We start from the raw sequence: 27,148 nt of genomic DNA, 5'->3' as shown, positions 1-27,148 counted from the left end.
TTTTTTTCTTTTCAGAACAATATCCCTGAATCTAATCTCCTTTGTTTAGCTTTTTTCCTGGCCATTATCCATAACAACTTGTAACCAACCCCCTAAATGATGACAAACATTCATAATTTATTTTTGGGAACATGGGTGTAGTTCTCTAGACTACGTTCTGTTGAATGGGGGTGCTGGTATTCTTTGGGGGACCCTGAGACAATTTAGGATTATAGTCAAGTCCTGAGTGGAATATTCTGTGAGGCTGGATCATCTCAGCCAGCAGCTTTGAAGTTGTTCTGGATATAGAATTCAGAGGAAACTGCAACAGAGGGGCTCTGAAACATTGAATATTCTGGGCCATCCATTACCATTGGAGAGTATGCAGGGGATCTTCCTCAATCAAACATTAACCCAGAACGAATCCAGAGCCCCTCATTTTCTGTGGAAATAAAAGCAGAACCTCTTTCCCAAAGCAACATATCTTTTGACTTAAATTTTGAAGTCAAGATATTTTTTAAAAATATAGGTTGGTTTAATCTAGCAACTTTCATAATCAAATGTCTCTTAGCAGTTATCATTTGTTCTTTAGTAGTCAAGAAATTTAAAGACGTACAGTATCTAGAGTGTATATTTTCCATCTTTACATGGTTTATTATATTTCTTATTATTCTATTTCTTTTTTTTCTTTTTTCTTTTTTTTTTTGGTTTTTTGAGACAGGATTTCTCCATATAGTTTTGGTACCTGTCGTGGATCTTGCTCTGTAGACCAGGTTGGCCTCGAACTCACAGAGATCTGCCTGGCTCTGACTCCTGAGTGCTGGGATTAAAGACATGCACCACCACTGCCAGCTAAAACTATATACATTTTTTTGGTTTTGGTTTTTCAAAGCAGGGTTTCCCTGTGTAGCGTTGGAGCCTATCCTGGAACTCACTCTGTAGCTCAAGCTGGCCTCAAACTCACAGAGATCTGCCTGCCTCTGTCTCCTGAGTGCTGGGATTAAAGACATGCACCACCACTGCCCAACTATATATATATATATATATATATATATATATATATATATATATATATATATATATATATTAAAGATTTATTTATTTATTATGTATACAGAAGAGGGCGCCAGATCTCATTACAGATGGTTGTGAGCTGCCATGTGGTTGCTGGGAATTGAACTCAGGACCTCTGGAAGAGCAGTCGGTGCTCTTAACCTCTGAGCCATCTTTCCAGCCCCCAACTATATATATATATATTTTTTTAAGATTTTCTTAGCCGGGCGGTGGTGGCGCACGCCTTTAATCCCAGCACTCGGAAGGCAGAGCCAGGCGGATCTCTGTGAGTTCGAGGCCAGCCTGGACTACCAAGTGAGTTCCAGGAAAGGCGCAAAGCTACACAGAGAAACCCTGTCTCGAAAAACCAAAAAAAAAAAAAAAAAAAAAAAAAGATTTTCTTTATTTATTATGTATACAGAAGAGGGCGCCAGATCTCATTACAGATGGTTGTGAGCCACCATGTGGTTGCTGGGAATTTAACTCAGGACCTCTGGAAGAGCGGTCGGTGCTCTTAACCTCTAAGCCATCTCTCCAGCCCCCCCAACTATATTTTTTAATATAAGACTGTAAATATTCTTTTTTTGTTTGTTTTGTCAAATGCAAATGGACTAGACATTGTTAATGTAATTCTTGCCTGCATATGTTTGTATATAGTTATTGTACTTATTGTATATAGTTTTTTATGTTAGTTAAAACTTTCACTTTTTATTTAGACAAAAAGGGGGAAATATTGTGTGATATTTTGATTGTGTTCGGACAAATAAAGCTTGCTTGAAGTCAGAGGGCAGAAACTAAATAGGGTCTCTTGAAATGTTATGTGGATTTAGAATTTGTTTTAAATGTTTATTTTATGTATATATGTGTTTTGCCTGCATGTTTGTGCACCATGTGCATGACTGGCACCTGTGGGGGCTGGAAGAGGGCATCAGATGCCTTGGGACTAGAGGTACAGTTGGTTGTGATCCACCACGTGGGTTCAGGGAACCCAAGTGTCCTCGTCAAGAGCAGCCAGTGCTCTTAACCACTGAGCCATCTCTCCAGTCCCAAATTTTAAGATGGAATTATACATTTCTGAAAACTTGAGCTTTTTGGTGTTTGTTTTTGTTGTTAAAACAGAGTCTCATGTTTCCTAGGTGGGTCTTGAACTCTTGATCCTACCTGCCTCTGCCCCTCCAGTGCACCACCATGCCCAGTTTGCTTTTGGGGTTTTGACAATGCTTTGACAGCGATATTACTCACCTATGCAATTTTAAGGAGGGCCTGGACTAGCTAAAGTACTCCAAGGTACTGAGTGAAACATGAGAGAAATGAGGATGAATTGTGGTCTGAGCAGATGCGGAAGGTTCAGCCTTGGCACATCAAGGTGTGATAGCAGAGGACTGTCCTTTAGGATACCCAAACCTCTGGGGTTTGCAAGACTTCCTCCATCAGAAAGGGGCTTAGGGGTGGGAGATGGCCAGCAGATTGTCATCAGTATAATGAACACTGTGTGCTTACCACTTTTCTCCCTTTATCCATTTCTGCAGCTCTTTGTATCTCTTGTTGGTCTGCTGGAACGAGAGCTTCCTGTCTAGGCTCTCAAGAGCACTTTCCTCAGAACTGTGAGCGAATACCTGACAGGAGCAGCTCCAAGGGAGGCTTAATTTGCATTCATGGTTTTAGAGGGCATAGTCCACTATGGCAGGGAAGGCATGGTAGAGTTCTTGACAGCAAGAGTGTGTGACTTAGATCTCTCACATGTTGATGGATCAGGAATCAGAATATTTGAGCTGGGGATAGGTTGGGTCACATCTTAGCTAGGGTTTCTATTGTTGTGAAGAGACACCATGTCTACAGCAACTCTTACAAAGGAAAACATTTAATTGGGGCTTGCTTACAGTTCAGTAGTTCAGTCAATTATCATCCGGGCAGGACATAGCAGCATGCAGGCAGACATGGTGCTGGAGAAGGAGCTGAGAGTTCTACATCTTGCAGGCAACAGGAAGTAAACTGAGACACTGGGTGTGGCTTGAGCATATATGAGACCTCAAAGCTCACCCCCACAGTGGCACACTTCCTCCAACAAGGTCACATCCACCCCAACAAAACCACACCTCCTAATAGTACTGCTCCCTTTAGGAGCCATGTCTTTTCAAACCACCACAGATCATAACCCTCAAAGTCTCACCCTTAGAGATCCACCTCCACCAACCAGACCTTCTTCTCCAGAAGTCTCATCACCTCCAAAGCCAGGACTACTAGCGGGACCAAGTGTTCAACTGTGTGAGCCTGTGGGCAACCCTTCACACTCAAATTACAACAGGGACCCTAGCAGTGTGTTTGAAGTGGATGGACATTCTGTGATACCTCTAACCTTTAGGCCATTCTTGTAGTCAGCCAGCTGCCTTGTATGGCTCCTCAAGATAATGGAGGAGACTGGTGTGTACCTTGATGAGAGAAAACTTGATCTACCTGTAAGAGGTCCTGGATTCCATCTCCAGCACAGGATGAAGACACACACACACACACACACACACACACACACACACACACACACAGAGAGAGAGAGAGAGAGAGAGAGAGAGAGAGAGAGAGAGAGAGAGAGAGAGAGAGAGCAGTATCAGCTCCTAACCCTGACAGAGTGAGCCAGGAAGAATCACTTGCTGAAGAATCAGACAAGTAATAGCATCATGGTGTGTGTGTGTGTGTGTGTGTGTGTGTGTGTGTGTGTGTGTGTGTGTGTGTGTGTGTGTTTTCATGCCAGGAATGCAACTGGACCTCACATTTGCTAGACATTTACTACCATGGAGCTCTACACCCCCAGCCCCTGGGGTGTCTTGTAGGATCTCATTAGGTGAGGTTTACCTGCGGTAGTGAAAGCAAAGGTTGCCACAGGTGGCCTTGTACACCCTATACTCTTGGGAGATGACTCACCAGGCCCTAAGCTAGACCTCTGGCTCAGCTTCAGAAAAGTTGCATCACAGCCACACACTTAAGAGGCGGAGGTCCGTGACCTACGCCATGAGACTGAGGGTGTAGCTCAGTTTCAGAGTACTTGCCCAGGATGTGTAAAGATCAGAGTTCTAGCTATTTTAGACACAGAAGTAGAGCCGCAAGCATTCTCCCCATTTCAGAATGAACCAATGGTGTTGTGGAATATTACTTTAGCTATGTAAAGATGTGTTATATTTGCTTATGTTATGAGATATTTGTTTAACTGGTCAGAGATGTGTTACATTTGTTTATGCTGCATTTGTTTAATGGTGTAAAGCTGTGTTGCTTTGCTTGCCTAAGGCACCTGATTGGTCTAATAAAAAGCTGAACAGTCAATAGCTAGGCAAGGAAAGGATAGGTGAGACTGGCAGGTAGAGAGAATAAATAGGAGGAGAGAATGAGAGAGAAGAGAGAACGAGAGAGAAAGAAAAGGAGATGCCCAGCGCTGGCCAGCCAGGCAGATACAGAGTAGGAAATACAGAATGAAAGAAAGGTAAAAAGCCCCAAAGCAAAATGTAGATGATTTAAGTTATAAGAGCTAATGAGACAAGCATAAAATAAGACTAAGCATTCATAATTAATAATAAGTCTCCATGTAATGATTTGGAAGCTGGTTGTAGCCCAAAAGAAAGCCTGCTACACAATGCAGATCTAGAAAATTCTCAGTTGGGGGGAAAAATGTGTCCAGTTGAGCTGTTTCCCTTTCGTCTTTCTTCTTCTTTTCTTCCTTTCTTTCCCCCCACTTTTTTTTAAAAAATTGAGGCAGAGTCTCTCTGTGTAGTGCTGGCTGGCCTGGAATTCACTATGTAGACTCACAGAGATCCATCTGCCTCTGCCTCTGCCTCTTCAGTGCTGAGATTAGAGTGCACACCACACCCAGCCTCCTTCTCCTCCTCTTCCTCTTTTTAACATATTTTAATTAATCCTTTGAGAATTTCACACAGTGTATTTTTATCATAGTTACCCTCCCTCCAGACCCACTCCCACTTCCCCATCCCATCCCCAACTCTGTATCCTCTATTTTCAATAATCCATTGAATCCCGTTGTACTGCCCATACCCTCCCCAGTGTGGGGTATCCACCGGAGTGTGCTGGACCTATTGGGGGCTACATCCTTAAAGAAAACGATCACTCCCTCCCTCAGAAGCCATCACCTGTTTCTCCATGGTTAGGGGTGGGGACTTATGATCCCCTTCTTCCCCGGCTTAACCTTGTACAGGTTTTACACAGTCACAACTTCTGTGAGTTTGTGAGTGCAGTGTCTTCTTTTTTTTTTTAATTTAATATTTCTTTAATTTTTCTTTCTTTCTTTCTTTCTTCTTCTTCTTCTTCTTCTTTTTTTTTTTTTTTTTACATTTTTGGATTCTTTTTTCGGGGGGTTGTATGTACACATGCACCACAGCAAACACGAGGAGGTCAGAGGACCACTTCTCAGTTCTCTCCTTCCATCCTGTGGATTCCAAGGATTGAATTCAGGTCTTCAGGCTTGGCAGCAAGTGCCTTTACCTGCTGAGCCAGCTTGTTGTTGGCCCAAGCCTTTTTATTTTCTCAAATGCAATCTGCCCTTTGGTTTACCTATTTACTCAGCTATTCAATGTCTTCACTAGGGACAGACCCCCCCCCCTTATCAGGTGCTGGGGATACAGAGGTGAGTAGGTTGCAGGCTGTTTGGGGAGGTAGCAAGCCAGTGGACCCCTGTGGTGAATGGGAGGAAGTAATAGAATGTGGGACTCTTGACTCATAGACTCTGACCTAGGAAGCCAGTGAGCTCTTTCTTGGAAAAGCACAAAAGGTAAGGATAAGCAGGTACCCTGTAGACAAAGAAGAGAAAGACAATGAGTCGAGAGTGTGAGCAAAGGTCTTGGGGCTGGAGGTAGAGGCCTGGAGAGGAAAGCCATGTCAAAGTCACTCAGGGCACTAGAGACTTGGAGACTTTTGGTTCCAGTGCATATACCTCACCATACTCACAGCCCAATGCCCCAATTTTCAGACAGCATCTGTTGGAGCCTGCCGACCAGTCAGCTGAGTAGTTGGGTAGAGGCATGTGGATTGTAGAGAAGACAGAAAAGAGTTGAGAGGTCTGCCAGTCAATGCTGGACACCCCGAGTTTATTTCATAGCCAGCTTATATACAGTTTTGAAGGACAGAGGTAGAACAATGCACAGCACAGGCATTCAACCACTATCTATCCTGCCTTGCATCAAGGAGCAGGCAGTTTCATTTTCTATCTTGATGTACCTCTGGTCGGCATCAGCAGCCTACATGTAGCTAGATAGTATGGTCCTTCCTGTGTGCTAATCAGGACTTTCTCACAGCCCTTCAAGGAGACTCTGTGGGCTAATCAGGACATTTTCCCAGCCCTAGAGTAAACAAGCTTGAACTCTATTGACTCAGAATAGACTTCAGAATCAGATTGGGAAACTGAGTCAGTTGTGGGCTCCCACAATTCCTCTCTTTTTATTTAAGATTCCACTGAGTCTCTCTTAGTGCCTGTCTTAGGTTCTTTCCTTACCACACTTGAATCTTACCTGTCTTGGGAGCATGAATTCCATCATTCATGTCCTGTCTTAGGTTGAAAGGAGGCAAAGAAAACTTACCCGTCTTTGGCTACCAGCCTCTGGTGTCAAGTCAGAGGACTGTGTGGAGTTTTATTGAATGGAATTCTGAACCCATTCTCCATAACAAGTTCAAAATCAGCTTGAGAATCATAGGCAAACAGATTATGCCTACTAAGACACATGCTCCACCAACTACAGCACTACTTAAGAGCGAAGTAAATGATGACCATGATGGGATCGCCCTTTTGACTTGTTCTGGAATATCTTCAGCTGTTTTAACTGCATCAAAATCCAATTTAGCCTTTTTTCATTTCTATAATCTCTTGATGTTATATATTGGATTATAATCCAAATTTAAGGATTCATTAAAATCATGCCAAATTCCTTTAAGATGTGCCTTGACTCTTTCCCACCCAATAGCACTTTCATTATACGAAGAAGACTAACACAAATCCATTCATAATTAGCATTACATGTCAAATGTACTCTAGTTTTCAGGCTTTGGAGTTCATCTCCCAGAAATTGTACCACATCATACAAAACATTCAATTTATGTTCCATTTTTACATCTATATCTTCTTGAATCTCTAATGTCCTAGAAACATTCATAGACAATTGATTAACAAACCCTGCTGTCTGAATGAATTGAGACAAAGCCACTGAAGCAACAGTAATAGTAGCAAGCATAGTAACAAGAGCTGCAATTCCTGCTATAACTAATCCAGCAACATGATTTTACCTGCTTAAAGCTTTCTTCATTTCTTCAATCACTTATCATCAAACCATGGATCATACACATATACTGGCAGTATATTACAAAAGAAGGTTGTTTTAACATTATTACACAAGTATGATTGTCCATTTGAGAAATAAAATTGGTCAAAATGCAATTATGATATGATACATTAAACATAGAACTATTCATAGAAATATTTGCTTAATGCTTCTGTGGGTCTAGGATCTACACCCTCATCCATAAAGCCTGAATCCTCTTCATTTTCCCCCTTCCCTTGCATGCTATATTGAATTCTAAGCTGGGACCCTGGTCTTGGCCACCACTATCATTTACCTAAACTTGTCAAGCTTTTCTTAATGCATCTTGATCATTGGGACAAAGGTTTGACCTCTTGGCTTGGCAGAGAAGGTCTACATACCCCAATAGTTAACTCCACTTAATCACATCCTGAATTTTCAGTTTTTACAATGTCTGTGGCCTCTCTTGGAGGAGATGCTGCCCTTCTCTGTCTCTGTCTCTGTCTCTGTCTCTGTCTCTGTCTGTCTCTGTCTCTCTCTATGTCTCTCTGTCTCTCTCTCTGTCTCTCTCTCATTGTTGTTGTTTTTGTTGTGTTTCTCTGTGTAGCTCTGGCTATTCTGGAACTCACTCTGTAGACCAGGCTGGCCTCAAACTCACAGAGATCCCCCTGCCTCTGTCTCCTGAGTGCTGGGATTAAAGGCGTGCACCACCACCACCACCAGATCATCCTCCCCTCTTCTTGGCCACTCTGCTTACTTCTCTTTTAAGTTCTAGTTGATATGCTAACACCTTGGTTGAGCCTTCCAGGCCATCTTTAAGCTGGGGTAGAGTGACCTAATATGGTATTAATATAGTTCAATCCCTTCTCCCTGGAGAAGGACATGCCAGCACAGCTATGGTTCTTACAACCTCTCCTAAGAAAGGCAGGGCTTCACAACCTGCCCTTCTCCATCTCACCAAGTGACCACAATGAGAAAGTGGCCAAACTTAGAGTCAGTTCTGCCTAGGCTTGTTCTGGCTGGCTACACTAGGCCAAGGGCATTCTCTGGAGACCTGTGTGCTTTTTGAACTTGAGTTTCTGGCTCTTGGGTGAATTAGAATGCTTATTCCCACATGAGCTAGGAATACCTCCCTGGGGCTCTGCGCTTTGAACTGTCTTGTAAAAGGAATCAAGAGGTCCCACAGACTGACCTTGAGGGTTTTCTAAGTCAACCCATATCACCACACTCTGGAAGCTTCCACTGACTGATCACTTCCACCTACTCTGTCATCCCACATCAAGTAGTTAGGGAAGGTCCCCAAGAGACCACCAGTCCCCATGTGTATTTCCAGCTAACTGCAGTGAGCCCTAGGGAAAAGGAGGTCAGGATGACACACTTGTTTTACTGAGCACGCATCTGTAATGTGGGAATGTTTTTACAAGCATGTATGGCTCCTGTAATTAAAGATGCAAATCCAATAAAAGCTCCAGCCCTTAGGTCATGGGTTCAGAGGACAGAGGATGACAAGAAAAACTTGGTAGGTGAGACAGCGCTGAAGCTGGGCCTGGTCAGGTGGGACAATTGATGCCAACAGTAACAAGAGTGCAATTGGATGTGACAAAAGAGAAATCCAGGGCTCTGGGTGAATATGGGAGATCTTGTGTGTGTGGGGGAGGACAATAAACAAACAAACAAAAGTTAATGCCTGGCTCAGTCAACACAAGCTCAGAGTCCAGCCCTGGAGTGCACATAACAAACCAGGAGTGGTTGTGTGCACTTGTAATCCCAGAAGTGGGAAGGCAGAGATAGGTGGATATCTAAAGCTGGTGGCCAGTCAGCCTAATGGAATTGGAAATTCCAGATAAAAATGAGAGACACTATCTCAAAAAACAAGGAAAAGGGTGGAGAGTGACTGAAGAAGCTACTCGTGGTTGACCTCTGTTCTCCATATGCATTTGTGCACACACTCATGCACACACACACACACACACACACACACACACACACACACACACACACACCACGATGGGCACACACTGGGCTGCAGAAAGAGAATATGGGGTACTGGTGAGGTTCATAGGACAGCAGGTAAGGCCTTCAATTTGTTCCTGATCCAGGGGGATAGAACCTGCCCAGGGCTGCCAAGAAACTGATTGCACGTCCCAGCGAGAAGAACAACAGCCAAAAGAGGTTTTCTAGATGTCCAAGGGTAGCTCTGGTCTCACCTGCCCACCTTGACTCTCAGAGGACCTGGGGCCCTCTGGACCTGATGGAGCCCATGCTTCCTTAATTCTCTAGAATGATTTCTGAGAAGCCCTTCAGGTTGAAGCCATCTGATCGCTTACTAGCATCTCACATTCCTGGGTCTTAGAAGGAAAGCAAGCTTGCACAGCATATAAGGCTAGAGCATGAATGTGGTCCTTTTTGTACTGTAGAACTGGCTGCAGGGGCCAGGTGGGTGTTTAGGTGATGAGGGGGTTTGCATGGCTTCTTAAAGGACCCAGAGATCTTGGGGACTGGATCTGATGACAAGAAATAGGCCACAGTGGCTCATCTAATACACCTTCAAGCTTTGTCTCCTGTACCACTAGAGGTGGCTGTGCAGTTGGGCCTGAGAGTCTGCCTAGGTCCCTTGGGTGACTTCTATGGAGAAGGACTAGAACTCAGGAAAATTCTCCAAGGACAGATTCATCCCACAACCTTTTCAATTTACAGGTTCCTCCACCATCACGGTCAGATACCAAAGATCCAAAGACAACAAGGAGCCCAGCAGATAATGGCAGACCATTTTCAGCTTTGCCCCTCCCTTGACCCTGCTGGGTTGCTCCATGGCAAAAGATCAAGGCCACACTTACCCCCAGGGAACCAGAGACTTCAGAGAGCAAGGAACACAGCAGGTCTGGGATTCCCCTAACCTCTGCCCTGGGGAGTTTGCAGGTGCAGGGATGCACCCTTCCTTAGATGCCTGGTCCTTCCTGCAGGTGTCAGGTCCTCTGGGCTTCCTTCCCTCGCAGCTTCCCCAGTACAGATCCATCTTTTGGGGGGCCTTGCTCTTAACCCATCTCTACATGTTACATTCTCTACTGTTTTCCTTTGTTTATGTGTCTGTGGTGATGATGTCATAGAGTCTTCCTCTATTCTGGGTCCCCAGGATATGGGATGTGGCTATTGTCTTTATGATTGAGCAGGTGCTGGATAAACATTGGTGCAACAGAGCTGTAGCTAGCAAAGGCCAGTCTGGGCTCTTCACTTTGCTCTCCTTCCCCATAGCTCAACCGCGACACCCTGCCAGTCCAGTCACCCTACAACCTTCTGTTTTCCTTCTCCACAAGGTTGGAGACTGGACTCAGCCATTGACTGCATCTCTCTCTCTGTCTCTGTCTCTCTCTCTGTCTCTGTCTCTCTCTCTCTCAGTGTCATACAGCTCAGGTTGGTCTCAAGCTTGCTATGTAGCCAAGGATACCTTGGCTTTCTGATACTCCTGAGTGCTGGGATTACAGGCATACACCCCATTCATGTGGAGCTCAGGATAGAACCCAGGACTTAGTGCAATTGAGGCAGGCAAGCCCTCTTCCAACTTAGCTTCAGCTCCACCCTCCATAGCGATCTCTCTTGAAAGGGCAATCTAATGAGAAGTCCACAGAGGTCCTCCAAACCTTGTTGGTGAACATGGGACACTGAGCAAGACAGAGGAGGAAGAGGTTAGAAGAATGTTTGCTGTGGTGATTGACAGCCCAGTGTGTTGGGAAGTGTAAGTTTGACCCAAGCAAGCAGGGGAACACAGGACCTGACATAGATAGCCAGTTGGGAATACAGGACCCAGGACCTCATCTAGCTTGGGCCACCTCCCTCAATCATGGACAAGGAGCGTGGGCACAGTCAGGTAGGTAGAATACCCTACACTACCTTCCATACAATGAGTATCACAGAGTCCTCACTCAGTCCAATGTCTTCACCCCCATCTTCAGTTAGGTTCCCAATGTCCATGTTGCCCATAGCAGGACAACCAGCAGATCCACCAGAATGGCCTCATCAGAGACCCTGCTGTACTTTGGGTGCCAAAACTAAGTTTTCTGTTTGCAGATTTTGCTTTTTTTCTAAGCCAGGGGGTTGCTGTCATTGGCCAGTCAGTGAAGCCAGAACCTGGTCATCCTCCAGCTGTCAGAGAAATAGAGAGCTCATCCTCTGTGTGGCCAGGCTTTGGTGTCTCACACACTTCCTGGTGGAGTCAGGCTGCTAGGGTCCTGGCTGTGGCCTCCAGGAGGTCTCAGGGCAACACTGCTGCTCAACTCTGAGCTTGCCTGCATTTGGTCTCTTTGGTTCATTGATCAGGAATCATATGATCTTTTTCAAAACACAGCTGGTGGAACTGCCCATCTGTGCTTCTGCATTTGGATCCGTTACTCGGCAGCCTGGAATTTATTTAAACCTGCAGTTGTGCGTACACAAGGAAGCTGCTCTCACCAGGCCTCCCGTGATGGGCTTTCATTTGGGGATCTGCTGCATTTTTAGGACCACCCTGGGCTGGGCTTCAAGAACTGGGTCTACTTTGTTTTCATTTAGTGTGTGTGTGTGTGTGTGTGTGTGTGTGTGTGTGTGTACATGCCATAACACCCATTTGGAAGTGTAAGGACAACTGGTAGAAGTCAGTTCTCTCCTTTCACCATGAGGGTCCCAAGGATTAAAATCAGGTCCTCAGGATTGTCAGAATTACCTTTGTCCTCTGAGTCATCTTGCCCTCCCCTGAGTTTGTTTTTCATGCCCATTTGTCTCCTGAGCTTTCTCTTTACATTGAGATTCATGAATTACTAATACGTACTTCTCTAACACACACACACACACACACACACACACACACACACACACACACACACACACACCAGCCAAGAAAGCTCATAAGTTCTTATCCAGGTCAGAAACCCAAGGTCTGTGATGTTCTTTCTGTCCCCTACCCCCTAACCTTTGTAATGTACTCTGGGACAGTGCCAGTGTGGCAGAGGCTGCACTTGTCCTCCAGTGTACAGACTAGCCAAACACAGACTCTCCCAGAATAAATACTAAATTTGCCAGCCTCCTTTGCAGCTATGTGAACAAATTCTGATTAATAAGATACATGTAGAACGTTGTGTCCAACATCTAGAAAGCATCCTTAAGAGAAAAAAAAAAAAACATGTCCTGCCTTCCTTCTTCCTTGTTCACCTTAATTGCAAAGCATTGTCTATGACTGACAGCTGGAATTAGAGCAGCCATCTTGGAACTCTACGCAGAAGCTTCTTTTTGAGGACAGCAAATATGGTTGGCAGTTTCTAAGATGACTCCCGGTGACCCTCGGTTCCTGATATTCTTTCTTATTCCGTTCTCCTCTCCATTCAGTAGGACTGGCCTGTTTAACCAATAACCTGAGCTATCACAGAAAGATAGCCATAGGAAGTAGAGCATGTCACTTCTGTAACAGTATCATAAAAAACATTAATTGTGGTTTGCTTTTTCTCGGATTGTTTGCCCTAGGCCAGCAAAGGCCAGAGGCCATGCTTTAGGTTCACTCAAGTGACTGCGTGGATGAAGGTCACAGGGGACCCAGGCTCCTGCCAACAGCAAAGACCAACTTCTCAGCATGTTGTAGCCCCACTCAAGCCTTCAAATGACCACAGTCCCCATTCTGACTGAAGCTTCTTCACACACACACACACACACACACACACACACACACACACACATACACACACACGTGCCTAAGTCACTTCCGAATCCTGATCCACAGGAAGTGTGAGGTCAGTGATGTTTGGTCTTATTTGGAGCCACTGAAGCGCTCTTTTCTTTTGCAGGCTGGGATGGAAGCAGAGTCGGTGCATGTTAGGCAAATGCTCTGCTACCAAACCACACCCAAGCCCACACCAGAGGCGTTTGGTTTTGAGACAGGACCTCCTGTAGCCCAGGCTGGCCTGGAGCTCACTTCGTAACTGAGAATGACCTTGAGTTCCTGATCCTTCTGACTCTACCTCCCAAGTTCTGGGAATATGAACATGGGCTACTACTGTGTGTGTGTGTGTGTGTGTGTGTGTGTGTGTGTGTGTGTGTGTGTGTGTTTGCATATGATGTGTGTGCATGCATGTGTGTGTGAATTTGGGCACGTGCATGCCGTGGCACTCAAGTGGAGGTGAGAGCACAATCTTGGGTGTCAGTCAGTCCTTGCCTTCCCCCTTGGTTGAGACAGGAGGGTTTTCTGTTCTCCTCTGCACACTCAGCCTAGCCGGTCTGTGAGGTTCTGGGGACAACCTCACAGCTTGCTATAGGAGCACTGGGAGGAGCGCTGAGGTCATGTGTTCATGCTACTGCTTCTGGCAGTATGCAGATTCCCAGAACCTGACTTCCGGTCCTCACGTTTGCACAGCAAGTGTCTGACACACTGAACCCTCTCTCCAGCAGGTTTTTTTTTTTTTTTTTTTGGTTTTTCGAGACAGGGTTTCTCTGTGTAGCTTTGCGCCTTTCCTGGATCTCGCGCTGTAGACCAGGCTGGCCTCGAACTCACAGAGATCCGCCTGCCTCTGCCTCCCGAGTGCTGGGATTAAAGGCGTGCGCCACCACCGCCCGGCAGGTTTTTTTTTTTTTTTTTTAATTACATATATTTATTTACTTATTTTGTGCATGTGTGCTCATGCATGTCCCTACACACATGCCACTCACAGCACATGTCTAGAGGTCAGACTACAACTTTAAGAAATCAGTTCTTCTCTCCATCTACCATGTGGGTCCCAGAGATCAAATACAGGTCATCAGACTTGGTGGCAAGCCATCTCTACCCCCCACCCTTGCCACCACACCCCGGTTTTTAGTGAGAAGTAAACTCCTCTGTCTTCACAGACATTGATTTGTGTTTCTGTCACTCTTTTCCTATTTATATGGGGTGTAAACTTCTAAGAGTTCACACCTGCAAGTACCCTTGACGGGCTGTCTCAGCCATTCTTCTGTCCATCCTTCTGTCCATAGTACGTGGAAGCCTCAGTGTTTCTAAGATGAAGGCCTGTTTAGTTTTTTTTTTTTTTTTTTTTTTTTTTTTTAATGTATTTGCAGCTGCAATTCTAGTGCTTAGGAGGCTGAAGCAGGAGAATGATGAGCTGGAGGCCAGTCTCAACTATATTGTGAGACCCTGTCTCCAAAACACCTGAGGATGTAGTTCAGTTGGTAGAGTGCTTGCCTAGCATGCACAAAGCCCTGGGTTCCATTCCCTAACACTGGATAAAACCAGGCATGGTAGAGTATGCCCGTAATCTCAACACTTGTGAGGCAGAAGGATCAGAGGTTCAAGGTCATCTTCTGATATTATAGTGAGTTCCAGGCCATCCATGAGACCTTGTCTCAAAGCCCAACAAGAGACTATGGAGACAGTCCCGTGGGTAAGAGAAAGCATGAGGACTTGGGTTTGAATCCTCAGCATTCACGAAGAAAGCTGGTCATGGCTGCACTGAAAAGCAGAGATAAACCAGGCGGTGGTGGCTCACACCCCTAATCCCAGCACTCAGGAGGCAGAGGCAGGTGAGTTCGAGGCCAGCCTGGTCTGCAGAGTGCATTTCAGGACAGCCAGGGCTACACAGTGAAACCCTGTCCCGTAAAACAAAAACAAACAAAAAACAGAGACAGATTCTGGGAGACCCTGTCTCAAGACACTGCATCCAATTCTAAAATCTTGTGATTCTTTTTTTTTTTTTTTAAAGGGAAAAATGTACCAAATAGGCAAAACTACATCTTGATATGTTGCTCCAAATTGGCCATGGCAGTCACAGGGGCCTACTACATGTTGTGACATGCTGCCTGAATTCTGGAGAGAGGCTCAGGCCCTGCCCACCGACAGTAACCCTACTGAATGAGCTACTGTGGTGGCAGGATTTCCTCACTGCTCAGTACTGGCCTAGCGGCTGGCAGCCCAGAGCAGGGAACATCCCACAGAGGATCACACAGGAGTGGGAAGACGATTCCACCTGCCCCTCCTCCTCCTGAAAGGCATCCTGCCCTGCGCAGCTTGCAGCTGAACAGGAGAATCACTGCCAAACCGCTGCTTGCGCAACAGCTCACTTCCGAGGAGGTACACCAAATATTTGTTGACTGAGTTGTGTCTTCCTCCCGACTTACACGATGGTCCAGATATGTGCTGGCACCCGTGCTCGGGGGTGGGTCAGCGCCTGGGAACGGCTCCAAACACTTCCTAGTCCTCGGTCTTCCTAAGCAACCTACAAGACAGTATTTATTTTAGTTTCTAAGAATGGAGACTCACTGAGTCACTCGTGGTGCTGCCGTCGTTAATCCCAGCACTTGGGAGGCTGAGGCAGGTGGATCTCTGTGAGTTCTAGGCCAGCCTGGTCTACATAGGGAGATAGGGAGACCTTGTCTCAAAAAAAAGAACACCTTCCCTCTTTCCAGGAATTTCTTCATCAGACAAGCTGACATGCTCTTTGTCTCTGCCATTATTTGATTGTATGCTTGCTCTGGCTTGTTTATATATATTTTTGTTTTTTAAGATTTAATTTGTTTTTATTTTTATGTGTTTTGCCTGTATGTATGTTTGTATGCCACTTGCAGGCCCAGTGCCAAAGGACGTCAGAAGAGGGTGTCAGATGCCCTGGAACTGGAGTTACAGGCTGTTGTGAACGAACGTCCATGTGGGTGATGGACGTTCAATCCGGGTACTCCTGGCCACTGAGGCATCTCTCCAGCCCCTTGTTTTGCTTTTAAATGTAATTTTTAAAAGGGATTTCCATTTTGTTTTTAATTACATGTGTGCATTTGTGTCTGTACCTGGTTCTGTGTACTGTGTGCAGCTACCCAAGGAGTCCAGAAAGGAAGTTGGATCCTCTGGAGATGGAGTCATGGGCAGTTGTGAGCTGCCTAATGTGGGTGCTGAGAACCAAACTCAGGTCCTCTGAAAGGCAGCAAACATTCTTAACTGCTAGACCACATCCCTTGTGTGTGTGTGTGTGTGTGTGTGTGTGTGTGTGAGAGAGAGAGAGAGAGAGAGAGAGAGAGAGAGAGAGAGAGAGAGAGAGAGGGAGAGAGAGAGAGAGAGAAGGTCTCATGTAGCCTAGCTGGCCTCCAACTCTCTATATAGCTAAGGGTGACCTTGAACCTCTGATTTCCCTGCTTCTTGATGTCCATGTCCAGTTTGTGCAGGGCTTCGTACGTGCCAGCCAAGACCTCTATCAGCTGAGCCACATCCCTAGCCCCTCTGCTGTTTTCTTTGTGGGTAGCAACTTGAGACGTTAGCTCTACTCACAGCAGCGAGACCCCCCCCCCCCCAAGAAGCCTCTCTCCACCTCTGTGTGTTGCTGCCCTACCCACATTCGGCATCTGTGGTTATAGGTACTTCAATTATGAAGTCCTCTTGGTCAAAGCAGACAGAAAAAGCAAGAATGTATGGGCCCAGGACTTACCCTTGCTGGCCTCTGCTCTCTGCTGGCATGATGAGGTTCCCCGATGCAATGATCCACTGAGTACAGAGCCTCCATCACTTCCTAGCCCAGGGAATGGTGCAAAATGTGTGGCGAGGGAGAGTCTTAAACTTAAACACTCCTCAAGGGTACTGGAGCCCAGACCACCCTACCCCCCCACCTCCACCCCGCCACCCCCATCATCTGACCACTTCACCGTCTCCTCTAAGGCTTCCAGAGACTCTCAGTTGCTTCCAGGATGCAGTCCAAGCTGCAGGTCCGGCCCTCAGCGTCCTCGCTTCTTTCTCAGTTTGGTCCCAGCTTTGTTTCGGGCACTACCTCCCTCCGCCACTATCTAACTATCCATTCACCCTGGAGTCCAACTCGTGCATTGTCTAAAGGCTGCTTTCCAACTCCTCAGAGCTGCCAGCAATGCCTCCCTCCAACGGCAGCCTGTCTCTCATTAATGGATGCCATCAGGACGGCGTTCCGGAAGATGCTGACGTAGGCAGCACCCAGCTGGTTCCAGCACAGGGCCCCTCCCTGGGGCTCACACTGCCCTGGGACTGCACCTGGACAAATCTCATGCAGATTGATTTCCAGAATGGCTCTCTCCAAGGGAGCAGCTGCAGATCCCTCCCACCTCCCAAGAGCTCTGCTGCAGAGCAGAGGCAGTTGTTTTAGGACACATCACAGCATCTTGCTGCCAAAGTGACAGCTACAATTACGCTTTGGCCGACAGCTGGAGATGAGAGGATGTATGAGCAGCCCAAGCCTCACCAGTGTCCATGAATCAGCAGTTCATGCTGTGTACCCAGCTAGAGGTGGGGTGGGCTCCTCCTGCCCGTCTCTAGATCCTCTGCTGGCTGACTTTGTGTTGCCTACAGAACTCAGGGAGCACCTGGAACCCTCGGGTGAACAGTAGAAGCTGCCCCAGGACCTAGGGGAGCAGAAGAGTGGGTTGTAAACCCCAGACAAAACACAGACCTGAGGGGACAGGCACTTGGTTTCTCTACAAAGCCAAGGATAGACCAAGTGTGTCAGGCAGCCTGACATGGGTGTAAAGGTCAAGTCTCTGCTGAGGCCCCATCATCAAGCCTGATCCTGTGCTATACACTTCCAGCTCACGAATGCATGCACATGTGTGTGTGTGTGTGTGTGTGTGTGTATTTTGTATGTGTATGTGTGTGCATGTGTGCTATGTGTACATGTGTGTCTGTGTATGTGTATATATATTTATTGTGCATGTGTGTGTGTGTATTGTGTATGTGTATGTGTGTGCCTGTGTGTATGTGTATATATATTTAGTGTGTGTGTGTGTGTATGTGTCTGTGAGTCTGTGTGTGTGTGCTTGAATGCACAGAAGCCAAAGGACAGCACTAGGTCCTTGCTCAATCGTCCTCTGGCTTATCCCCTTGAGACTTGTTGTCTCCCTGAACTGGAGGTTGCAGTTTTTCAGCTACACTGCGGCCAGCAAGCCCCATAAATCTCTCTCTCAGGCCTCATAGCACTGGGGTTACAGGCACATGCAGTCACCCCTAGTTTTTCATCTGGGTTCTGGGGACTCAGGCCTAGGTCCTCATGCCTGTGTGGCCAGTGCTCTACCCACTGGGCCACCATCCCACACCACCTGCCTGCTCTTTTCTCTTTACCACAACCCCGTACGGCAGGTTTGGAACTGTTCCCATTGTGCCAGTGAGGAGGAAACCGACAGCATCATGCTAATTTGTTCAGTCTGGCCTTGAACTTGTGATTCCCCTGCCTCAGCTTCCTGAGTAGAATGGATTTTTTTTTTCCTAAAGAAAAGTTAAGGTTCGGCATTGGTGGTGCACGCCTTTAGTCCCAGCACTCAGGAGGAAGAGGCAGGTGGATCTCTGAGCTCAAGGCCAGCCTGGTCTGCAGAGCAAGTTCCAGGACAGCCAGGGCTACACAGGGAAACCCTGTCTCAAAAAACCAAAATAAATAAGCAAGCAAATAAGTAAATAAACAATAAATTTTATATATATAATCAACAAAAACAGAAATAGATAAAAGCATAGCTGTTTGAATCTATTTTTTCTTTCTTTTTCTTTTTCTTTTTTTTTTTTTTTTTTTTTTTTTTTTTTTTTGGTTTTTCAAGACAGGGTTTCTCTGTGTAGCTTTGCGCCTCTGCTGGAACTCACTTGGTAGCCCAGACTGGCCTCGAACTCACAGAGATCCACCTGGCTCTGCCTCCCGAGTGCTGGGATTAAAGGCGTGCGCCACCACCGCCCGGCCTCTTTCTTTTTTTTTTTTTTTTGAGGGTCTCACTGACCAGACCGTCCTCAAACTCACAGAGATCCACCTGCCTCTGCCTCCTGAGTGCTGGCATGGTGGCCCGCTGCCACTGTGCCCGGCTTGACTCGGTTTTTCTTAATGATCTTCAGATTTATCTATTTATTTATTTTATGTGTATGAGTGTTTTGCCTGCATGTGTACACGTGTGTGCCTGTGAGTACCTGGTGCCTGTAGAGGACAGAAGACAGTGTCAGGCCGGGCGGTGGTGGCGCACGGCTTTAATCCCAGCGCTCGGGAGGCAGAGGCAGGCGGATCTCTGTGAGTTCGAGGCCAGCCTGGGCTACAGTGTGAGATCCAGGACAGGCTCCAAAGCTACACAGAGAAACCCTGTCTCGAAAAACCAAAAAAAAAAAAAAGAAGACAGTGTCAGGTGACCTGGAACTGGAGCTGTGGATGGTTGTAGGCTGCCATGTGGGTGCTAGGAATTGAACTCAGAGCCTCTGGAAGAGTAACAAGTGCTCTTAACTGCTGAGCCATCTCTCCAACCCCAGCTTTTCTTTGAAACATGGCCCCATTGTAGCTCAGGCTGTGCTGGAAAGCATGGCACTGCTCTGGCTTCTACCTGCAGAGAGCTGAGTTCCAGGAGTCCAGCTCCGCACCTCGCTCTGGTTTCTGAGTTTGGTTTGTGATTCCTTATCTTTCTTTGGCCCTCTGAACATCGTCTTGGCTGCAGGGAAGGGAGAGTCCTCCAGTGTAACCTCATGTTGGGTGGGAAGAGTGGGAGGGGAGGGGGGCCTCCAGGAAGACACTGACCTGGGAGGGAGAGGTGACCGAGGACAGTAAACAAGCCAGTTCGGGTGACAGGTTCGGTGCTGTGGGATGGTCTGTATGTCAAGTGTGTTGCTGATTAGTCAATAAATAAAATACTGATTGGCCATTGGCTAGGCAGGAAGTGTAGGCGGGACAAGGAGGAGAATAAAGCTGGGAAGTGGAAGGCTGAGTCAGAGAGACACTGCCAGCCGCCATGATGACAAACAGCATGTGAAGATGCCGGTAAGCCACGAGCCATGTGGCAAGGTATAGATTAATGGAAATGGATTAATTTAAGCTATAAGAACAGTTAGCAAGAAGCCTGCCACGGCCATACAGTTTGTAAGCAATATAAGTCTCTGTGTTTACTTGGTCGGGTCTGAGCGGCTGTGGGACTGATGGGTGATAGAGATTTGTCCTGACTGTGGGCCAGGCAGGAAAACTCTACCTACAGTTTGGGGCTGTGGAACTGGAAAACGGTTTGGTACATGTTTGTGTGTTCAGTCTTTACAGGGCTCTACAGGATGCTCTGTAACCTGTGTCACCCGAGGGGACAAAAACCAGGAGCCCTTTCTCTCTATCTCCCCTGCCCTGTTCCTCTGGGATGACCTCTCAATTTAGACCCAGGTTCTAGCCCCAGTGTCTGGAGGAGATGAGCTGAGGTCCCCAGAGCCACCCCAGAACTGCACAGAATCGGCACAGATAGCCTAGGTTGTGGCCGTGTTCTTCTCAGGCCTTCTCCCAGCGGGTGTGAAAGGCCTGCGGGGTTGGAGAAGCCGGAGTGTGTTTGGATTTCAGCTGGCGGCTGCCCATGAATCACCAATTTCATTTTGTGCTCTCAGCCTGCAAAGGCATCATTTCCACCCAGCCTCACATGGAGCTGGCGGCCAGAGCCTCTTAGTGGGGCTATAAATAGCAGATCATCAACTCACCTCTTCTGAGCTCATTGTAGGCTCCATTTACTGTGCGTCTTCCAGCTGCCTGCACGTCACCTGTCACTCAGATTTCCCAGGTGAAGCTTGCCTGGGAGACTCGGGGCACGCTCTAGGTTTGGGAGGCAGGGTTTGGGTTCAGGGTGACAGCAAGGGCAACAGCAGACTTTTGAAGAGCTTGACATTTAAAAACGTCATAATTACAATCTCAGGTCTGTGTGCTCCTCACCAATTAAATGCAGCAGCAAGGGACTGTCATTTCTCTCCAAATCCTGGAAATCAAAGGCAGAGGAGTCACCAAACTTACACCTAGAAAAAGCCACACAGACAGAGAGGAACAAATGGAAGGGTTTATGCTTTCCTGGGGACTTCTCTCCTAGTGCTGAACGACAGAGACATGACTCTGGCTTCTGCCGAGGCATGACATTTCTCAGAATCCTTCCTAGCACTACCGTGCAGGGTACTCCCTATGGGTCAGGCATCATGCCCAGCATCTAATTCGGCATCTCAGGAAATCATCACAAAAGCTGGATGAAGCTAACAGCTTGTAGACTTTGCGTTGTGCAGGGAAGAATCTGCTGTTCGTACAGGTGACTCATTCACTCACAGACAACATTGCAATCCAGCTGTAGAGCCTGAGCTCTGAGCTGCCATCCTCTCTACCTCCTGGGGAAGAGGATTGTGTGTGTCCATCTGTGAGGGACCCCAGAGAGTTTTACACACTCATGACTGCAAGTGGGAATGAGATGCTCACAGATTCATCCAGTCCACCTCGGCATCCTTAATGTCCCACATCATCATTTTCTCCCAAATTTGATTTTGTTCTGTCTTTACATGCAGGAGAGGCTCCAGTCTTCCTATCCAGAGTCACACCCCATGTTTGAGGTGAGATGTTTCCAGATTGCAGATTCCTAGTCTCCTCCAGACCACTTGCAAGATGATCTCAAAACAGCGCCAGGCAGGTGTGGTGGCGCACACCTTTAATCCCAGCACTCATGAGGCAGAGGGAGGTGGATCTCTATGAGTTAGAAGTCAGCCTGGTCTACATGAGAGAGAGGCCATTCTGGTCCACAAAGTAAGTACCTGTCAGCCAAGGTAACATTGTGAGACCCTGTATTAAAAAAAAAAGTGTGTGTGTGTGTGTGTGTGTGTGTGTGTGTGTGTGTGTGTGTGTGTGTGTGTAAGAAAATCTCAAAGGGTAGAAACTAGGATCCAGATCCTTGTGTCTGTGTGTCTCTCTCTTTGTGTGTGTACACTTGTGTTGGTGTAGGGGATGCACTAGTGCGTACAGGTGCACATTCATGTGTGTACCTGTGTTCATGGAGGTGTGTCGTTCTCAGGAAACACCCACATTGTGTTTTTGAGGCAGATGCTCTCACTGGGTTCACTGATGTGGCTAGGTTTGTTGGCCAGGAGTCCCAGGGATCCTCCTGCCTCCACCTTCCCCGCACTTTAGAAGCGTCCACCACCACACCTGGGTACTAGAGCTCAAATTCCCCATGCTTGCTTGGCAAGCAGTTTGCCAGCCGAGGTATCTCCTCAGCTCCAGGGTCTGGATCTTTAAAAGGCCCTGTGAGCTGTCTAGTCAGGAAACCCCTTTATCTAATTGCCCTTCTAAGCCCAGGCTTTCCCATTCGGAACCCTCTGGTCCAGTAGAACTTTCTTGAAGAACAGGCTGTCTTGTCAAATGGCTTGGGTAGCTCCCTGCCGCCCGAAGGTAAACCGAAGCCATTGGCGTGGCATTCCAGGCCCTTCACTCTCTCCTCCAAGTCTCTCCAGCTGGGTTCTGCATGCCAGCATCCTTTCCCTGTAAGAGCACATGGCTCTCCTCTCCCTTCCCAACTTGTCTAGGCTCCAGGCTGCACTGCACAGGTGGCGTACAGTGGAACACGGTGTTCCCTTCTAAAACTCTGAGCCCTTGGTACAAAGAGTAAGGAACCACTGCACAAATACCCTTGTGCTGAGCACTGCATGTAAGCCTATGATGTCATCCCTGGGGAGGCTGAGGCCAGTTTGGCTGACATGTACAGGGAGTTCAAGGTCAGGCTAGCTGTATAGCAAGACCCTGTCAAAAACAGAAAAAAAAAAGTTCTTCCTTAGTCTAGAGTCACGTGATCAAAGGGACTCCCCAGGCAGACAAGGCATGAGAGCAGGAATGAACACAGGAGAGGGGGTGTGTGGAAAGGACTCCACAGTACCTGGGCCTTCTCCACACTCCTACTTCAAAGCCCTTCTCAAGATCCATGCTCCTCCTCTTCTCAGGTGAAAGCCGCTGTTGGGTTTTGTTGCTGTTGTCCAAAATGTCATGTGATTTTCTAATACCATTAGTAACTGGCACCATTACCAGACATCTACCCAGAAGAATGAAAGAGAAACTTTGCTACAGACTTGGCATGTTGGCATTTACGTCCAGCGCTTAGGAGGCAGAAACGGGCAGATCTCTGTGAGTATAAGGACAGCCTGGGGTATGCACATACTGAGACCCTGTTTCAACATGAAAAAAAGAAAAAAGAAAGAAAGAAAGAAAGGAAGGAAGGAAGGAAGGAAGGAAGGAAGGAAGGAAGGAAGAAAGAAAGAAAGAAAGAAAGAAAGAAAGAAAGAAAGAAAGAAAGAAAGAAAGAAAGAAAGAAAGAAAGAAAGAAAAAGAAAAGAGAAAAGCCTTGCTGACTGAAAGCCAGAGTTGCTGCACAGCAGCAGGTCCTGGAAATGATCTCTGTGAAATGAGTGCAAACTGACCCTAAAGAACTTCCGGATAAGAGGCCAAGACTGTGGATGAGCTGATGGAGTCCTCGCAGGCATGAAGCCCAGGTTCCCTCCCCAGCACCTCAGAAACCAGGTGTAGTGGTACAGCTCTATCCTCCTAACACTCTGCAGGTGGACGCAGCACGATAAGGATTTCAAGGTTGTCCTTGGCTACGTAGGAGAGTTTGAGATCATCCTGAGCTATAAAAAAAAAAAAAAACCAAAAACCTGTTTCAGTTAGGTTTCAAACCTGGGACAAATGGCTGAAGTGCCTATTTAACATATCAAAGCAGATGCTGGCCGCCAGGTTCCCCCAGCATCCCTCAGTCCCCCTACCTGTTCCAGGGCCCTCCTGGCTGGAACATCCTGCTCCCTACCCTGAATTCTCCAGCTCTGGGCCTGGACTGCCCTTCTCTATATAACCAGTCATTTTGATTACCTGGTCCTTTTTTTTTTTTTTTCCGTCTGCTCTCTTTTGGGCTTTCTGGCTGCTACACCTGGTTTCCCTCCCCCATATGGCCCAGCTCAGTCTGGCCATGTCCACTCTGGACTCTGTCAGATGTCCCTGCCTCTGGCTATACTCGCCTACATATCTGTGATAAACTCTCTTCCACCATACCTGGGAACAGTCAGGCTCCTTTTCCTCTTCCTTCCTTCCTTCCTTCCTTCCTTCCTTCCTTCCTTCCTTCCTTCCTTCCTTCCTTCCTTTTTTTCTCATTCATCTGTTGCTGAAAACATGGGACCAGTCAAGTCCTTTTCTTTCTTTTTTTGGCAGATGGGGGGATCCCCCCCTTTTTTCTTTTTTCATTCAGTTTCAAAAAAAGAAAGGAACTTTCAATTAAATATAGCAGAAGTGTGCCCTGTGAATCTGACTGTTCTGTCCCCAAACCATACTAAAAAAACAATCCTAGAGGAATCAAAAGAGAACTAAACATGACCTTTGAAAATAGAAAAAGAGCTGGTGGAAAGATGGCAATCCAGTTTTAGATGTCGGAAGGGGACACCGTAGTGACAAGCACAGCATCCAGGAGGGAGCAGAGGCCTGTGGTCTGCAGAGGGGTTTGTGGGGGACTCAGGCCAAGCTGCTGGGGAAAGGGGGAGCAGGGCTGTAAACAGAGGGCTGGTAGAGGTTGGGAAGGCCCAGTGAGAACGGCAGGGGGCTGCTCCCTAGGGAACTTGGATCTGTACATCAGGTGCTGCCCCGTGACGGGGCAGGGGTGGTTGAGAGCAATGGAGGCACTGAAAGCTCACCCTGCATCCCCGTTCGTGCCTCCTCCGGGCTGCAGGACCGAAGAGCCCTTTTCTGTAAAACCAAGGAGGCTCGTGACGTCCCCAATGGAAGAGCAAACTGAAGATCACTGCCCTTGGCCAGAAGGCCCCATCAGACAAGCTCCCCCCAGGAGACTAGCCATCCAGTCGTTCACCACACAGTCCTACAATGTGGCCAGGGCCGGAATCTCCAGACATTTCAGGAATGCCTGAGAGCCAGGGGTGTGCCTGTGTGTGAACAATGGAGGGAACAGAGGAGGAACTCATAACTTCTGGAAGAAAACTTCAAAGTGGTATAAAATCCTCAGAGAGACAATAGGACATCTCAAGGTTCATTATCAAAACAGCAGGGATAAAAAAAAAAGACCTGATTTTCATTGCGAGTTCCAGGACAGCCAGGCCTACACAGGGAGGCCCTACCTCAAAACAGGAAAGACCTAAGAGAAGGGAGAGGAAAGAACACTGGTGGGTGATGTGCTGAGGCCCCCAGAATCCACATGAAGACAGACACACAGTAGTGCATCTCTGTGATCCCAGAACTTTGGCAAGATGGGAAACAGAATCTTCTGGAAGCTCATCCTGGTGTACACAGCAGTGGAGAAGAGATTCTGTCAGACAAGCTGTGGTGAGGACCAGCGTATGAAGCTATCCTCTGACTGAACGTGAGCTTTGGGGCTCACATGCCTGCCCCCCAAATTCAAGGGAAGAAGGAAAGCAGGCACAGAAGGAAAAAAAATGAAGGGGGAGGGTGTCTGGAGGGATGGCTCAGTGGTTAAGAGCACTGGCTGCTCTTCCAGAGGACTTGGGTTCAATTCCCGGCACTCACAGGACAGTTCACAGCCCTCTGTAACCCCAATTCCAGAGAATTTGATGCCCTCGTCTGCTCCACAGGATCCCTCAATGCATGGGGGGTACACAACCTCACACAACCCCCAACACACACACACCTAAAAAGAAAAGATAAATAAATAAATAATTTTTTAAAAAGGAAGGAAAGAAGAGCTGGCCCTGGTGGCACATTCCTGTAATCCCAGCACTCGAGAAGCTGAGACAGGAGGATGACAAAGAGTTCAAGGTCAGGGCTATAAACCAAGACTCTGTCTCAAAAGACGCAAAAAGCAAAACCAAAAGTGAGGCCATCGCTACCTACCAGTAACACCAACACACCTACAGTCTAGAGGAAAATACATGCAGTGTAAAAATACGGAAAAACCACAACCATGATCAAGGAAACAGAGAACTGATTTTGCTGGTGACATAGCTTAGGGGTCTAATGCTCCACTGGCATGCACAAGGCCCTGGGCTCGATCCACAGCATGGCCGGTGACATCGACTTCACCGAAGACGGCAGTGGACAACGTTGGGAGGGCAGCGAAAGGAAACGGATTCTCACAGACTGGGGCTGGGACTGTAGCTCAGTAATTGGGCAGACACAGTCCTTGGATTCAATACCCAACATAAAAATAAGTTCTTTAAAACAGAATAAGTAGGCCAGGCAGTGGTGGCACACGCCTTTAATCCAGCACTCCGGAGGCTACACAGAGAAACCCTGTTTGGAAAAACAAAAACAAACAAACAAAATTTAATTATTAAAATATTAAAACAGGGACTGGAGAGATGGCTCAGTGGTTAAGAGCACTGGCTGCTCTTCCAGAGGTCCTAAATTCAATTCCCAGCAACCACATGGTGGCTCACAACCATACGTAATGAGATCTGGTGCCCTCTTCTGGCCTGTAAGCAGACATACAGGCAAACGTATACAAAATAAATAAATAAATAAATAAATAAATAAATAAATAAATAAACAAACAAACAAACAAACAAACAAACAAACAAACAAACAAATAAATAAAATATTAAAACAGGCCGGGCGGTGGTGGCGCACGCCTTTAATCCCAGCACTCGGGAGGCAGAGGCAGGCGGATCTCTGTGAGTTCGAGGCCAGCCTGGTCTACAGCGCGAGATCCAGGAAAGGCGCAAAGCTACACAGAGAAACCCTGTCTCGAAAAACCAAAAAAAAAAAAAAAAAAAAAAATTAAAACAGAATAAATAGGTAAATAGTCCCATCTCCTATAATGAAAAGAAAATGATCAATGTTTCTTAAGCTGTCAGTCTGACAAAATAGTAGTATAAAAGTGAAGTTTTAAGGTCAGGCATGTGGGTGCACACGTTTGATCCCAGCACTCTGAGGCAGAGGCAGGTGGATCTTTGGAAATCTGAGGCCAGCCTGGTCTATAGACCAGTCAGGGCTACAAAGTGAGATCCCTGTTCTAAAGAAAAGAAAAGTACAGCCAGGTAGTGGTTGGGCAGGTCTTTAATCCCGGGGAGGCAGAGCCAGGCAGATCTCTGAGTGTGAGGCCATCCTGGTCTACAGAGAGAGTTCGAGGACAGCTAGGGATACACAGAGAAATCCTGTCTC

At 47.0% G+C, this 27,148-nt stretch overlaps 2 long non-coding RNA genes across 4 annotated transcripts in view; one reads left to right on the top strand and one right to left on the bottom strand.

Moving 5' to 3' along the window:
• Positions 1–27,148, top strand: part of LOC128122382 (uncharacterized) — a 65,479-nt gene that overhangs the window by 28,101 nt on the left and 10,230 nt on the right. Inside the window, exons 1-2 of one of the 3 annotated variants that reach the window (XR_008222415.1) lie at positions 19,983–20,029; positions 21,559–21,793. This is a non-coding gene — a long non-coding RNA (uncharacterized LOC128122382). Of the gene's footprint in view, positions 1–19,982; positions 20,030–21,022; positions 21,309–21,558; positions 21,794–27,148 lie in introns of those variants that run through there. The other 2 variants (XR_008222416.1, XR_008222414.1) reach the window with 2 other exon arrangements.
• Positions 5,374–18,063, bottom strand: LOC128122383 (uncharacterized). The gene is made up of 3 exons (XR_008222417.1): positions 16,930–18,063; positions 16,724–16,804; positions 5,374–15,526 (listed from the first exon to the last, which is right to left on the bottom strand). It is a non-coding gene; the product is annotated as an uncharacterized LOC128122383 (long non-coding RNA).

This window comes from Peromyscus californicus, unplaced genomic scaffold (assembly GCF_007827085.1).
Source record: "Peromyscus californicus insignis strain IS unplaced genomic scaffold, ASM782708v3 Scaffold_3__1_contigs__length_106647218, whole genome shotgun sequence".
NCBI lineage: Eukaryota > Metazoa > Chordata > Mammalia > Rodentia > Cricetidae > Peromyscus > Peromyscus californicus.
Note: the sequence above shows the minus strand (reverse complement) of the source record. Positions and strands in the feature narration are given on the sequence as shown.